Raw genomic sequence first — 11,963 nt, 5'->3', positions numbered from 1 at the left:
ACCGGAAGGGCCATACTGTCCGGTTTTGCAGAGCACCACCCAAACCCATCACCCAGGCCCCTGGTGCAGGAGTAAGCCAGGCCTACTACGGGTGTGGCGAGACAGGACACTTCAAAAGAAACTGCCCTAAAGTTGGGAATGCGGGAGGAGCAGGGAGACTACTTGCTATTGGCCATAATGAAGCCGTGGCAGACCTCACAGTAGTCACGGGTACGTTTCTCCTCGATAACTCATATGCATGTATCCTATTCGATAGTGGAGCAGAGAGGAGCTTCGTAAACCAAAAATTTAAACACTTACTTAAACAATCACCGCAAGCACTAAAAGAAACCTTCGTCGTAGAAATGGCCAACGGAAAGATAGAGAGTTCTAACGAGATTTACATAGGTTGTACCCTCATGCTAGATAATTATTCATTCCCAATCGACCTCATACCTGTAGCGATCAAGAGTTTTGATATCATCGTGGGCATGGACTGGTTGAGTCTCCATCGTACCGATATTCTGTGTTTCGAGAAGGCAGTCCGCCTAAACCTACCGAATAACGAGACCTTGTTGGTCTACAGAGACAAACCCAGTACGAGCCTTCGTATCATCTCAAGTATTCAAGCCCAGAAATAGTTGCGTAAGGAATATCATGCATTCCTTGCACACGTTGTCGACATGAGCCGAGAAACAAAAGACCTAAAAGACCTCCCTGTTGTACGCGACTTCCCCGACGTCTTTCCAGAAGAACTACCGGGTTTACCTCCCCAACGTCAAGTCGAATTCAGGATTGACTTAGTTCCAGGGGCTACTCCCGTAGCCAAATCGCCCTATCGTCTAGCACCTGCAGATATGCAAGAACTGTCCGGTCAACTTAACGAGCTGCTCAGCAAGGGCTTTATAAGACCAAGCTTCTCACCCTGGGGAGCTCCGGTCTTGTTCGTCAAGAAGAAAGACGGATCATTCCGTATGTACATCGACTATAGAGAACTCAACAACCTTACAGTCAAGAATCGTGTAGGGTCAAAAATATGGTTTATACTTTGCTTTTCTAGGAAAATGTATTTTTATGTCTACGACCGTAAACAGCTCAGTGTTTACGGCCATATATGTGTATACGGTCAGTGTTTACCGCCGTAAACAGGTTTACGGCCGTAAACCCATTCACGGCCCATGTCTACTATATATAGGGTGAGGAGTGCATAATTGCCATAGACCAGAGGAGCTTAAGTGTGTGTATTTCAAGGTGTTCTAGAGAGAGAAAAAAGAGAGTGTGTGTTAGTGTGTGTGAATCTTGTATCCAGATCTTCATTCATATCAATACATACAAGATTCATCATCTTCTTCTTCTCCTTCTCTTCTATTTTGATCTGGCATCATGCGTTTGATTGGGATTCCGCACCATCAAACGGATCTGATTGATACTCAATCATTTTGGGGACTTATAAGTGGTATCAGAGCTTGGATTGTATCAGTCAATTTTTGTCAGATCTGGAGCTTATTTGATCTTATTTTTGAAAGATTTATTCGTTTTTTAATAGATCTCTGAAAATTAGGGGGGGTTTGTTCTTCGTGTTTTTGATATAAACGAGTTTTTGATCGAGTTTTGGAGCAAAAAGAGGTGAAAAACGATGTTTTTCACGTAATCTGCGAAGAGTTTACGGCCGGATACAATTTACGGTCGCCGGAGTTTACGGGCGGGGGCAGCGGCGTTTACGGCTAGGGTTTCCCGGAGTTTACGGCCGATCCTCGGAGTTTGCGGTCCAGCTCCTCGCCTCGCATCCCAGCAGACGTCCTCGCAAGTGAAGTCTTCGCAGCAGCATCAGCTTCGCAATAAGAAAAAGAAAGGAGGACCGAAGTTGGGGGTGTCGGGGATCGAACCCGGGTCTCCCCCCTAATCAGTCCAGCGCCTTACCAACTGAGCTGCCTTACCACACGATACTTTCCTTCGCAAATTTAATTCAAAAGATCTCTCTGTCGCATCCAGTTTCGCAACTTTGTCATTTTTAGCCCAAACTTCAAAATCTTTTATTTTAAAATTCCATTTTCAACCAAAATTTTTAGTTTTTAAATTTTGACTTTTATTTTTGATTTTTTTCTTAAAATTTTGACTTTGACTTTTAAAGTTTGACCTTTGACTTTAAACTTTGACTTTCTCGTTTAACTTTTAAATTTTCAAATTTAGCTTTTCGGTTTGACTTTTCAAGTTTGACTTTTGAGTTTGACTTTTTAAATTTGACTTTTGAGGTTGACTTTTGAGTTTTTAGTCAAAGGGCATATTTAAAAAATAATAATAATAATAATAATAATAAAATGAGTTCTTCAAACGTTCCAGTCAATGAAGTTTCATGTACTCCATCTTGTGAAACTACGATTAAATTTCTTCGGGAACAAATTGATTTATTAAAAAGAGAAGTTGAGGACCTGAGATATGAAGGATATCAACTCAGGAAAGGACAGAAACCCCTAAAGGCCCAGTTAGAGACAAAAATAAAGGACTTTAAGAGAATTCAGACAAAATATAGTGAAAAATGTGAACTTTATGATTATATCAAGAGACAGAATGATGAGTTAATTACTGAGCTTGATACATTAAAGAGACAATTTGAAACTGCAAAATTTGATTTTAAAAGGTTTGATGTATCAAGCGAGGCAGTTTCCAACATGATTGACCATTGCCTACAGTTCAAACGAAACCAGCAAAAGGCTTTAGGATACGATAATGTAGCTCCTCCTTTTAATCACACATATCAGTATCAACCTTTGTCTAAAGAGGAGATTACCAACGAACCATTCATGGTTTATGGCAAGCCATCCGGTTTTGTTTCAGGAGGATTTATTAATGTTGAAAGTTCTAACCCTTCTACTTCCCCTGTAGAGCAATCCTTAGATCAGTCAAAGCACGACGCTGAAGCATCTGTTTCTGATAACAAAACTGAGTCTGAACCTGATGTTTCTGTTTCGAATGAAAACTCTATTGTTTCTGATGTTAAAATTGATGTTACATCTTGTGATGCTTCTGCATCGGATCATGTTGAGTTAAATTTTTTTGACATATTTGATGATTTGTTTGAAAATACTGATGTTCCTATTTCTAGCACATCTACTTCATGTGCAGGTAAAGTAGTAAAGGATGAGGATAAGGAGAACATAACTAATTCTAGTTTTGCAAATTCTGATGATTCTGTGTCAAAGACTGATAACTCAAATTTCTTTGATGTGTTTGATTTTTTGTTTGACAATTCTGATGTTCCTGATTCAAGCACATCCACTTCACCTCCACCCTCACCAGTCACACAACCTGCTGTTGGTAAATACAGGCCACCAAAACAAGCAAATCAGAGTGCCTGTTGCAAGTGTGCTTGTGGGAACAACAAGCGACAAGGCAAGGATACGCCACCAAGGGCAGGAAGAAACAACTTCACAGTGAAGAAAAAGACATGTTTTCACTGTGGAACACCTGGACACATTGCCAGAAATTGTCCTAATCGCGCATACGTTCCCTACTATGCACAAGGCTGGCAGAACGCGCCAAGAGGGAGATAATTCAAAAGCAACCCCTCAAGGTCACATTCAGACCATGGTGACTGGAACGCGCAGAAGGCCAAGAATCAAACCCACAAGGCCAAGAATCCGCATCCCAAGGGCAAGAAGGGAATGTCGGCCAAGAAGCCCAATCCAAGAGATGCTACAGTGAAACAAAGACCGGCTAGGTCAAAGTCATCTCAACGGCCGACAACAAGATCAAAAGCAAGTACTGAGCCACCCATCAGATCGAAAAAGAAATGGGTTAAATCCAACTACAAATGGGTTCCAAAGGCTCACTCTCCCAAATCATCTAATGATTCTAATATTTCTACATCTTCTATTTGTGATAAACAGGATATGTCATGGGAGAGGGTAACTTGCAAGGATGACAAAGGTCAACCCAGTTTCAAAATGGACTGGGTTCCAAAGACCAACTAATCTCACTCTGTGTCGGAGCAGCTATGGAGTCATATCATCAGACTTCGGTTTGTTGGTAGTGGCTGTTCCAGGCACATGATAGGGGACATCTCTCAACTGTACAACATTCAGATCTTTGTTTGAGAGTATATGTCCTTTTGCGAGAAAGGAAGAAAAGAAGGGATCACACATGGGGTTAGTGCTTAATGACATGAAAAATTTTCAGATTTGTTCTGAGTTTATGCGTGCTGCTCTCAGACCTTCTGGATGCAAATTCAATCAGTGAATTACGGTTTGCGTTTTCTTCTCTATACTCCTGAGTTTATCTTACTCTGATTCGTTTTAAAGACAACTTTTCATTTTCTTATAGTTTTTTGTTAGTAGGTATTGTTTGGGAAGTGATATGAAGTCTAGTGCTAAAGGGCAATATGCAATTCGTGTAATACACTAAAGCCGAATTGTCTAGACTCTGTATTAAATGTGCTGGTAGGCACAAAGGAATTCAAATGGACTAGACATTGATTGACCATGAAAGGACTACACAATATAGACTTAGATAGTTTCATTTGGACTGACCATACGACGCTCGGGTAGATTGAGCAGTGAGATAAACATGGGAACCTGCGAGATACACTAAAAGTCAATTATCTAGAACTGTGGCTTAACTTTTCCTTGATGTACGGACTTATGTCCTTAATTCTGTTATTGATAGGGCAATTGGGGGTTCTGATAAAGTAGGTCTGTAGGAAATTATTTTCTTGCTTTCTATCTGTCAGTCATATGTTGCTTCCTTTGCGTGATTGGAACATATCTGACCTGGATTGCAACATATGCAACTCTAATTCTACGCACCTCCTTATCCATGAAATTATTTCTATCTGTTAGCCATATGTTGTCCCCTCTGCGTGATCGGAAGATCCGACCTGGGACACAGCATATGCAACATTCTACCTCTCAATCCCTCTATCTATGTTAGTCATATGTTGTTCCCTCTGTGTGATTGGAAGACATCCGACCTAGGATACAACATATGCACTTCTATATCTAACTTCTTTCTTAATGATTGAATACTCACCTAAAGTAAGGAGTTCTTTGGAAGTTCTTGATTACCGGGGTATATCGGGAAGTGGGGAACACGTTCTAGTGCAACTAAAATTGAACCATTTAATAGGTTGTCTGTAGATCTTGCTGCTTAATTTAAGTTGACAACAATATCCTTGGTCATCGTCAGCTAAATGTCAATTTAGGAATATATATCACAATGACTTGTCACCTATAATATGTCCAAATTGTCAACATCCTTTGTGTTTAAGCGGACCACTATACCGGTGATTGACCAGATGTAGACATGCAGGCATATGCTGATAAACGATATTGGATTGCTTGACAACTTTGATCCCAAATATTTTTGTTTTTGTTAAATTTGTTCATAGTTTTCCTCTATGCACAAATTTAGGGGGAGAATTAAAAAAAAAACAAAAATTCAAAAATCAAACAAAAATCAGAAAATTAAAAAAATCCGAAAATAGTGTTATTTATGTTTTATTTCTTTTTCAGAAAATATGAAAAATCCAAAAAAAAATATTGTGTGCTAAGTTTTCTTTTAGTTTTGTTTTGTCTTGAAAGGTGAATTCAGGTGAAGATGAAACTCATGGAGTTTGTGTCGAAGATTTCTGAGCCAAGGCTTCATCCGTGAGCATCGAAGAATTCTCATTCGAAGGAGCAAGAAATGAAGATTATTTTTCAACATTCAATCCTTCAACCCCAGAACCAAGGTGACGCTGACTTGAAGATTATGTGACAGATTGCATTGAAGCCTCCTCAATCAATTTGCTGCTATCTTGTACCTGTTGAAGTGATCCAGAAGATTAGTTCTCTCTGATGTTCTCTCTGAAGATTCTCAAGCTGAAAGCGCTATCTTTCAGAATCTTTTCAAGAAGCCTCCTCACCCAATGTGCGTTCAATGTCAAATTCTGAAGAAATGCCCAACTGCTCAAGATGAAGTCATTCATTGAAGATTCATCAAGTTCATCTTGAAGTTGTGAAGAATTTGAAGATTAATGCTGAAGCAAAGCTCCCAATGAAGATTATCAAGAAATGCCAGCTACTTTTTAGGAGGAGCTTGTGTTGGATTAATGTCTAAGTCCATAACTATATTTGGTATGTACTTGACCCGACCCGGCATGGTCCATTTGGGGTGCACTTCACCGGCACAATTTATATGGATAGTCTTTTGAGAATAGTATATTTATGATTTATATTAATATATTATAAGTTCTAATATATTAATATGGAATCATATTATTTAATTAGTATTGATCAAGAATTAATTTAGAATTAATTAAGTGATCAAAAAGAACTAATTAAATATGGACTCTTATATATATGCAATGGGCTAAGTTCATTTAGGTTGGGCTAAGCTTTCATGGATGGTCCATGGAGCTTTTAACCCATGGAGCCTATGTAAATGAAAGGTCATGGGTATTAGGGTTTACATGGATGTAACCCTAATCCTCCATAATATATAAAGGGGTCTTTGGCTCACAAAATTGGTACAAGTGTGTGAAAATAAGAGTGGGCCAATTTTAGTGTGCATACATATTCTCTCAAGTTCTTCCAAGGTGTTTTGGTGATTTGTGATTCCATTTGAGGCTTCCACACTATTGGGGCTAAGCTCTTAAAGCTTGAAGACATCAAGCTACATCAAAAGGTATGTCATCTAACTAGAACTTTGTAGTATAGGTGCTTCATAATATGCTAGTTAGGATGAAACCTTGGAATAATTAATATTTGCATGTATAATAGAGAAAACATAGATCCAAGGTTTATAGGGTTGCATGTACACCATAGGAGTGTTAGAATGCTCAAAACGCAACAGTGGTATCAGAGCCATGGGTTGTTTTCTGTTATATTGATGCAAATGTTTTATTTTTAAGTTGAAAAAAAAGGAAAAAAAAACATGATGTTTGTCAAATTTTAAGATAATTACTTGTTTTGTGAAAAACGAATTATTTGTAAAATTTGAATTATTTGTTATATGAGTTGAATTAGGTCAAATTTAGTAAAAGATAAAATGATATGATTATTTTATTAGTTTTAAAAGTTTGATCTAAATGTTTTAAGGAGTTACATATTTTGTCATAAAATTTTGGAGCTCAAAAGTTTTTTTTTAAAGTTGTGATCTTAAGGGTTTTTGAAACTTCCATAAGTTATGGATATGAAAGTTTTTTTTTAAAAAAAAAAATTTTGATTCAAAGTTTTTATGGAGTTACAAAATTTGGTGTTAATGTTTTAAAGAATTCCATAACTTGCTCTTAAGTTATGGAACATGGAAAGTTTCATCATAAAACACCATTAATTCCATAAGTTATGGAATCCAAAGGTTTTTAAGAATTACAAAACTTGCCCTCAAGTTTTGGAATTTGAGAAAAGTTTTTTATGAAAAAAAGAATTGAATTCTAAAACTCTTGGGCTCATAACTTAAACAATTAATTAAATGGTTTTAATTTTGAGTTTAATAATTGGAATTATGATGTTTTGTTGAATAGTTCAAATTAACTCTTATGGACTTTATTAATAGTTAAATAAAACGTTTAATTAAAAGAGTATTATTAATCCATAAATATATGGTTTGAGTTTAATTAAATTAAAAGTCTAGTTTAATTAATAGATTAAACTACCAAGTATTTTAAATGTCTAAAATACACTCTTATACTATTATAATATTAAATGTTTAATATATTATATGTATAAGAGCAAGTCGTCTTACCATTAGTAGGCCTCATTCACGAAGCCGGTCTATAAGGGGGGTATAAGGTCACTGCCTATAAAATGGTAGTTTAATGGGTGTCCACTCTCACTCACCGCTTCCTTGACCGGTGGAGGGTCGTTAGCCGAACAGGTAGGACAAGGACTATAATTCTCCCTTCATTATAAGTATAATGATAAATACTAAGTAACTAAACACTTATAAATTCCCAATCTTAGTTACTTAGGAAAATATGAATAAGGTGCTAATCCATGAAATTACACTTTGCACTTTGTTTAAGCTGTTAGTGGAGCGTGTGTGGTTAACCGGCACACTAACCTGGACTTAACAAGGTAGGAAAAGGGTAACTTAATGTTTATCATAGTATCGTTGGAGCGTGTGTGGTTAACCGGCACATCGATTGAGGGGTAAATATTAAGGGTACCAAGTATATTTGCATGGTTACTTCACACCATGTTTTGTGATCCTCGACATCCCAGTCACAAAACCTGAAGGGCACACTCGAGATTGAAACATGCCATTGAAAAGTTCAATGAATCTCAAAAGAATCTAGGAGTTTCAAAACCAATTAAAACCTAATAATACATTTAGTTTATCTTGGTGGAAATTGGTGAATCGTCATTCACCTACCTTCAAATATTTTATAGCTTGGATTACGGCATCCCTCTTCCAAGTTATAAAATAGTTTGTTGGGTCCTAGCCTTAATATATCATATTGGGTGTTATATTAAGGACTTAAATCAACTTTACGTGAATTTCTCCCATTGTTGATGTCTGGTTTAGACAACAATGATCTTCCCAAACCAAGCTTTCCTAATGAATATGACTTCCCGAGTTTGGCTCATGGAAGTCATACTTCTCTTCCTCCACCTCCTCCAATTATTCTCCCTAACCCACAAGTTCAAGGTCACTCAAGCCCTAATGGCAAGCAAGGTCTATGTGTGATCACATCTTAGAGATGAAGTCACATATTGACAAGCCGGGAGAGTTGGGTGTCAAAGTCAAGAGAAAGTTGGATGTTCAATCACTTTCTAAGTCACATAGTGAGTTCCTTTGGGACTACTATGAAACAGACTATGACATGAACCTTAATGATCATATCTATTTGCTTGGTGCTGCTGAATCAGCAATGATTTGGAACGATAGTAAAGCAAATTTGATTAGAAGATCAACTTCCCAAAAACTTTATTGACAGTGACAATGGTGACACTGGAAATCCAGAAAAAGCATTCTCTTCCCAATGGAAATGGATTGGCCATAGTCAACCCGGTTGACCAAATGGTAAAGAGAAAGGCTAAGTCTGAGATAGTCCCATTACCAAAGGGTCCATATGTTTATTTTGCCAAAGGAAGGGGCGTTGATTGCAAAGCTGCCAAATTTACCTAAGGATGTTAAAGTCAATAAGTTTGACTCTACATCAGGTAGAGCCCATTATCTAACTCTGTTAAGTTCTATTCTGAGATCCTCATTACATGATGTGACTGGGTCACATGTTGATGTTTTAAGAATCAAAGAATAGAGAGAAATCTTAAACGAAGTATATGCTGATTCTGATCGCGAAGGTGGATTTCGATCGCATCAGAATTTTGAGCAGTTGCTTAAGAAGTTATGATATATTGCTAAGGAATAGATAACAACAATTTTCCATGTGGATTGTAAGGATAAGTTTTTCCGCAAAGTTTTAAAATAAAAGAAAATTGTTTAATTTTATTTATTTGAAGTATCCTTACAATGGCATTTGTGGAAAATTGTTGCTTATATGATTCCACTGACAACAATATTCGAAAATTGATTTGATTCTTTCATTTGTGGTAGTGTCTAAATTTACCAAATCAGGAAAGTTCCTCATCACCCAAGTTTCAATTGGACCGAAACTTGGAATCATGCAAGTTGAATAGTATGATGAATGAGAACTTTCAAGCATTGGAAAATCAAGACTAATTACTTGTTCACATGGATGTATGAGTCAAGTGAAGGACTAAAGGGATCGAGTACACATTCTTGTGCACTGGTCATGTCCACCACAAAGCTCGTTAAGACTATTTGATTTACTAAAGTTTAGTAAATATGGTTATACTTACAAGTTTAAGTATAATTCTGAAACATTGGAAAAGTCTCAATGTATGGCAGAACGAATGGGAAGAATCAAATTAGGCAGAAAGATAAAAGTTTCTCAAATCTGAAAAGATGGGAGAGTACTTTAGTATCATGTTTGTGATCATCTTAATGATTTAGAAATCATATCACAATTAGTCCTCTAAAGGTCATCTTAGTGCATTCTTATGACTAAGAAGAGGAGTCATGAATTGTTGAAATGGTTAGATCAGGAAGATGAGTCATACTTCGTTCCAAAACAATTCTTAGAGTCATAGTCCAAGATTGTAACTTGAGTGACATATCTTAAAGAAAGGTTTAAAACACTTGTCAAATGTAAGAGTAAAAGTGTCCTACTCTTGTAGATTTGAAATTGGGAAGTTGTGATGTTTTGGATAAAACAAAGACCAACTAAGGCCAATTGTGTCAAGTGTTTGTCTTGATAAAGAATCCGCACTATCTCTTGAATATTTGGCAAGATAGTCTTATATGTCAAGAGGATAGTGGGAGTCTTAAAGATCCTAAAAAGAATTTCAAGAACTAATCAAGAATAAAACCTGAGGTTCTTCACTAGCACACGACTTGATGTTTATAACCTATCGTGTTGACATATTCTGTGCCCATTCCAGTTAAAGTTGGCTTTGCATAGGACTTCTGAAAATTCTCAATTGGTTGCATAACAACATGGAAGCAATGGCAGGCCCTGTACTGCCAGGTGGCAAGAAGTTAAGATTGCATAAGTTCAGTCCATATGAGTTTGGATTTGTCATTATCCTTGTCTTGTGACTATGATTTTGACGATTCACATGGATAAGAACACATACACCATAAAATCTAAGGGTCATAAGGTTTTTCTCCGATTCATGAAAATGATGGTGAGGAAACACTTCCACCAAGTAGATTTGAAGCAGATGGCAAAAGGTCTAAACAATTGAGACTATGATTACGACATCCCTTTTCATAGTTCTGAAATTGTTTAGACACACATGCATGCTATCTAAGGAAAGGTGTATGATTTTGATAAGTTTTATCAAAGCATCTTGTATCAGAAATCTGAACTTTGGTAAGAAAGTCAATAAAGTATTGATTTCTAGAAGTCCAGCTGATTTCTGAGTACATGTCAAAGCTAGTGGGAGCATAAGTGTTATGCTAATAATCATCATGTTAGTGGGAGCATGATAATTATTGTTAGTGTTGCAAGTTAGCAATGTTAATTATAGAAAACAAAAGTTTCAATTCGTGAGGCTGCAGGGATTGAAAAAGTTGGTTTGCTATAATTAAGGGAGAGGATATACTTCATTTCAGTTCTAAAGGCTTAGATTGAGACCTTAATCATCTTTAGTCAAGAATATATATATAAATTTCATGTTGGATTGGTTCAACTTAAGGAAATTCTATATATTGCGTTCTCAAAATTCGATTATGATTACGGCATCCCTCTTCATAGTCAAATTTTGAAAACATGGCAAATAAAAATATTGTAGCAAAAGACTGGTCTAGAATCATGTCTTTATGTGAGACATCATGAATCGTGTACCATTTGCTTTGGGTACAGGATCGATTGCATGTGCTATAATATTTGTCATTTCTAAATTTTTCCAAATGCCCAGAGGCATTAAGAAGGGAAAAGGTCTACAATTGGATATGACTAAAATGATTAAGCAATTGTCCAGGACAATCTGAGGTTTACCAAAGATTGGTTGCTCAGGGACAGTTGGAAGTATAGTGCTAATTTTGGAAGGACCATATTGACATATTCTGAAAAGAGGCATCTCTTATTCAGAAGTGATAGTCAAAATGAGAATATGGAGTTGTCTCCATAGGTGGAAGTTATATGTGTAAGATTAGAAAACTTAATGCAAGAAGCATGTCCAAAGCAATGTACTTTGAATATGAGACTTAGTTTCCATGGAGTTGATCTCCATTGGAATACCTTATAATGACTGTTGACAAGTCTTTGTGACTTTGTACATATTCATTACAGGAGGGTCAGTGCATATAAGTTTAAAATCTAAACAGATTTCGATAAATGATAGGAATTTGAAATTCTCACATTTTTCGATAAGGATTTGGGAGTGTGAAATTAGAATCATTGACATTATATTCAATTGGTTTATTTCACAAAGTAAGGATCATAGACAAACATAGAGTGCATACTTGGTGTATGACAA

This window comes from Lactuca virosa, chromosome 9, assembly GCF_052849685.1.
Source record: "Lactuca virosa cultivar CGN04683 chromosome 9, Lactuca_virosa_CGN04683_v6, whole genome shotgun sequence".
Taxonomy (NCBI): Eukaryota; Viridiplantae; Streptophyta; class Magnoliopsida; order Asterales; family Asteraceae; genus Lactuca; species Lactuca virosa.
Note: the sequence above shows the minus strand (reverse complement) of the source record.